The sequence below is a fragment of the Vombatus ursinus genome, unplaced genomic scaffold, assembly GCF_900497805.2.
Source record: "Vombatus ursinus unplaced genomic scaffold, bare-nosed wombat genome assembly UNPS02014770.1, whole genome shotgun sequence".
In the NCBI taxonomy this organism is placed as follows: Eukaryota; Metazoa; Chordata; class Mammalia; order Diprotodontia; family Vombatidae; genus Vombatus; species Vombatus ursinus.
Genome location: NW_020954548.1, coordinates 5,577,222 through 5,582,896, shown reverse-complemented (window position 1 = coordinate 5,582,896; position 5,675 = coordinate 5,577,222).

The following is a 5,675-nucleotide window of genomic DNA, read 5'->3' as shown; positions in this document are numbered from 1 at the left end:
TCCCAATTATAATTACTCACTCGATAGAACACTGGACTTGGTGTTAGGTATATGAAACTTCAAATCTAGACTCAGATTCTAGCTGGGTGACCATGGACAAATCATTAAACCTCTGTCTGCCTCAGTTTCCTCAACTGAAAAATATTGTACTAACATATACCTTCAAGGGTTGTTGTGAGGATCAAATGAGATAATATTTGTAAAGTGCCTGTCCTATACTAGGAGCTATATAAATTTTTTTTTCTCCATAATATTCCTCAGATTAGAAATTGTAACCTTGAAATTTTCTGCACTCTTAGTGATATTAGTTTACTAATCAAGCCATCAAAAAACTATATTTGATCCACAACTCTATGAGAAAACATTTTGAAAAGGTTGCCTATAACTTTAGAACAGTACATTTCAGATATTGCAATGCATGGCCCATATAAACTATATTTTGTTTGTGTTTGCTTGTTTGTCTTCCAAAGTTAATAGAGAAGATCATTTTTCAATGCTCTTATCCTTGCTCAAATTATATCCGCTTTATGAAAATTAATTATGCTATTTCTTCATCAATCATTGAATCTGTTTATAACCAGAAAACTTGAATTAGCTGAATTCATGCTCATGCACTGGCATATAATTTGGGGAGGTGCATGCAAATTTAGCTGGTTTTCATGGACAACTCATATCGTCCCCAGTGAACTTGTAATTAGGTTTTCATTTGCAATTATTTTTTCCAGTAATTTCCATATTTATGTAACATTAAGCACATGTGAACTTCAATAAATGAAAGACCATAGATAATTGTTGTCAACGGCTAAGATAAATTTCTATTTATTAAAAAAACATATATCATGTGCCTAGAATATCTGTGTTTCATGAGATGATGTAAAGAAACACTAAATCTAGAGTAAGAAGACCCAGTTTCAATTCTTCTTTCTGTCATTTACTTGCTTTGTGATTTTTATTAAATGTTTTTTACTTTCTTTGAAATTCAACTTCTTCATTATAAATTGGGAATCATTGTCTTTCTTTCCTACCTCACAGGTTTGCTGTGATGATCAAGAAAAAACGCATGAGGTACACTTTAAAGAAGTACTTAATTGTAAATTCTCATACTGTTCTTGAGAGGCAACATGGCATAATGGATGCAGAGCCTGTCTAACTATCAGAAAGAAGTTGGTTTAAGTTATGTCTCTGTTCCATATTGGCCATGTGACTGGACAAATCACTTAACCTTTCAGTGCCCCCAAGAAACTCTCTAAAACCCTTAAGTTTCAGAGAAAGAAATGATCCGTAATGATGAAAGAAGTCTCCCGCTTGTAGTTCTCTTCATCAAGTAAGTCATGGGTACGATTAAAAACAAACTGCTTTTGCTATCTATAATAAATGTCAAGAGGTGGCATAACTTAAGGAAATAGGCAGAATGCCAGGCTTGGAATCAGGAAGAGTTCATTAGCTTCAAATGCCATCTCTAATACTTCCTAGTCTTATGTCCCTAGGGAAGTCACTTCACTTTTGGGGACCTCAGGCAACCCTCGGGGATTTATCTACTAAGGCAGATATAGGTTGTGACTTGTGTTAATAGGAGTTCCCTATACTGACAAAATCATGGTCTGGGTCTCCCTGCTGCAATTTTGACACCTGGGAAAGAAACACCTAAATCAGGCTGCTTCAGGCAAGTAACTCTCTCTTCATTATTGTACCATCCTAGTATTTGCTCTGCTGCTCACTTAGGATAAAAATAGCAAAATTCCCAGGATCCACTTCCCAGGATGACATAGAAAATGGCCATACCTTTTGAGTGTCCATCTGAGCTGACCAAACTCCCAGAGCAATAGAAATTTACCACTGGTGATTAGGACACAGAACTTATTACTATAATCATAAGCTGTGGCAGTAATGCCTGGGGCTTTCTCCTACACGCACACCCCAGGGATGCTGGGAAGTCTCAGAAAGCTATGTCAACTTTATAGCTAAGAAATGAATCTAAATTATATTGTCATCATGGTTCCCCTATGCTAGTGAACTGAAGTCCAGATTCCTGGGTAGGTTACAAAGCCTAAGTACATGAAATACCTAGGGGAATGGAAGATATCAATGAACCAGAATGAAAGGATTATAGTATCTTAAGAGATGTCAAAGACCTTTAAGGTCATTTAGGCTAACTCCCTTTTGCAGATCAGAAAATTAAGGCTAAGTGACTTGCTCAAGATTATTCCAAGACTTGAACTGACAACCACTGACTCTAAATCCTTTCCACCAACATGGTCCTGTTGATTATCCAGTCCATGTTATTCCTTGGCAGAAATATTCTCTTCAGTATCCCAAATAAGTGGCCATTCAGCCTCTAGAATGAAGAATTCACTACCCCTTCCATTGTTTATTTATAATGGCATTATTTAATTTAAAATGATAAAGAATTCAGAGCTGCAAGAGACTTTAGGCAATATTCAGTCTAATCTTCCCATTTTACAAATTAGGAAACTGGAGCATAGCAAGATTAAGCATTTTTTGGATTATAGTCCAATATCAAAAGTATTAATGAATACAACCAAAACTTGAACTGAAGTCCACATCCATTACCCTTTCAACTGCATTATATGGCAGTTTCCCCCAATATTGACTCCAAATCTGCCTCTTTCAAATACATCTATTGGCCCTTTAGGGCCAAGCAGAACATGTCTACTTTTATTTTTACTGGCATATGCTTTGAGGAAATAGGATCACCTCTACCCTATTATAAGATATTGGAGGAGACACTTAACAGAGATATTTACAGAAGATAAGCTGCAATTGTCAAGCAATGGTATTGGTGACACTTTGGCCACTGAGTCAAAAGACTGACAAACCAGACTCAAGATGTGAATTCAGAACTTAATTAGTTACCTTGATACTAGTTATAGCCATGACTAGAGGATCCCACTATTCTGGCAAGCCCATGCTGAGATTAAAAAAAAAAAAAGGTAGAAGCAGAGTTATAATTCTTTAGACTAGTTTCCCTCTCACTCATTCAGAAGACACATTATCCAACCTGGTCCTATACCAGCCTTGCCCTGCCTGCAAACCTTGTCTATAACTGGGGAATTACTCATTAACATTATACTTTAAGGAAAATATTTTTGTGCCCAGCAATACTACTTCTTCCCACTGGACTTCCATTCCCCAGTGTCTGTAAGTGGTCTAAGTTTTTTTCACTGGCATTGTTTTTTCCATTACTCCTCCATGAAATCATCTCCTCACTAGGACAACTGACCCTCTTTACTAGGAAAGTAGTTATCAATCCCCATAACACTGTCACGTTTCCTACAAAGAAAGTGTATGGGAAACAAAAAGCAAAAACCAAAGACTTCAAAGCTTTCTCTAAACCACTGCATATAGTTTTAGATTTTATGTATTTGGAAATAAGCTGGTTTACCTTCCTCAGTCCTACCTTGCTCTCCATAGTTCTCCAATCAATTTCCCCCTACAAGTTGTCATCATACACATTGTTACAAATATTCCAAAATGTAATTGAGGTCATCTCAAACAAAATTTCCAGAATCTATATTGGATAGTTTTCTTAGACATAAGCAGAGTGTCTAGCACAGAATAGGTGTTTAATAAATGCTTACTTACAGATTGGCTTGCACAGCTAAGGTAAAAAGTTCAGGAAGCTAATAATCCAAATTGTAAATTTTCAGAATTATTGGATAGTGGTTGTTGGCAACATATAAAATGCAGTTATGTCTTCCACATCACAGGGATTAGGTATGTGACAGTCCTGCTATCTGGAAAATCTACATAAAATTTTTTGGCTCTCCCTTCTTTCCAGAGAAGTCTGGATTTCTTTTTCTTTTTCTTTTGTAGGGTGCTTACAGTACCTTATTATAGAATTTGGGTTATTATACAATACTATACATATAAGTTTTGCATTTCTGAGTTTCTAACATTTCTCTGTTATCTGCTGGCCTTCATGTGTCTTCTATGTCTTCTGCAAAACTCCCCCAAAAATTTCGATATAATTTCTTATGCCAACCCTCAAAATATCTAAACTGTGATGGGAAAAGTAATGATGTGAAAGGGATAATTGTATAATCTTCTTGAGGACAGGGGTGGATGTTAGTTGTTATTTTGACCTGGTATCCCCAGCATCTAACACAGGGGATGATTCTCCCATAGTAATGCTTTGTACTTATAGCAGCTTTTATTCAGTTCTAAGGTTTGCATTGGAGCATAGGTGAAAACCTATTGATTTTTCTAAGCTTTATATCCCAGGGAATAGATCAGTAAAGAAAATAAAACACAAAGGTAACCAATGTATTTCTTTTTTTGAGTATCTTTCAAAGAAGGACCATGCATATCCTGGGGCATTTTAGAGTATTACCACATTTGAAGATTCCCAGACCTCAGATAGAAGTCCTCTCTACTCTCCAAGCTACTTCTTTCTTTTATTTTATTTAGTATTTTCTTTTTCTCTAGTTACATGCAAAAGTAATTTTTAACAATGAATTTTAATACTTTGAGTTCCAAATTCTCTCCTTTCCTCCTGCCCCACCACCTCTCATTAAGAAAGTAAGCAATTCAATATAGGTTATACATGTGTAGTCATGCAAAACATATTTTCATATTAGTCATGTTGTGAAAGAAAACATTGACAAAAATACTCAAGAAAAATAAAGTAGAAAAAATTGCTTCAATCTGCATTCAGACATCATCAGTTCTTTGTCTATGGATGGATAACATTTTTCATCATAAGTCCTTCAGAGTTATCTTGGATTGTTGTATTATTGAGAATAGCTAAGTCATTCACAGTTGTCATCCTACAATATTGTTGTTACTTTGTACACAGTACATTTCACTTTGCATCAGCTCATATAAGTCTTTCCAGGTTTCTCTGAGAGCATCCTGCTCATCATTTCCTATAGTACAATAGTATTCTATCATTATCATATACCACGATTTGTTCAGCTATTCCCAAATTGATGGGCATCCCCTCAATTTCTAATTATTTGTCCCCAGAAAAGAGCTTCTCTAACTATTTTTGTACATATAGGTCCGTCATGCTATTTCTTATTTTGAGTATTCTCTAACTGTTTGTAGGGGCCCTTCATATAGCTCATGATAACACTCAAAACTATATGAAGACAGCATGCTACAGTATTATTGCTTTTATTAATGATGGCTTCACTAATTTACTTTATGATTGCAGGCAAATAACTTTTCCATTTTATATCTTTCTTCTTTTATGAAATAAGTGAGTTGGATTGATTTATCACAAACTTTCCTTTAAGCCTTAGGATTAAAGAGATCTGATTCATGTGGAAGAAGCTTCATGCCCCAAATATAATTACCATAATCTTGAGGGATCTGGTCATAGAATACAGGGGAAAAATAAAACAACATTAAGAAATCCTTTCCATAGTAGAGATTCAAATATAAGTTACATCAAGTCACTTTCTTTCAGGGCTTCTTCTGGACCATGGATGTTACTTTAATCCCAACCAACGATGGTGTTACACTAAATTGCAATCATGTAGAGTGGGAAAAATGCTATATTTGACCCTAGCAGTTCAGGGATTGAATCATAGCCAGCTCTACCCCCAGTGCTAGCTAGATGAATCAAGGCACCTCATTTAACTGTTTGGTTTTAACATCTGTGACAGAGAGAAAGAGAGAGAGAGAGAGAGAGAGAGAGAGAGAGAGAGAGA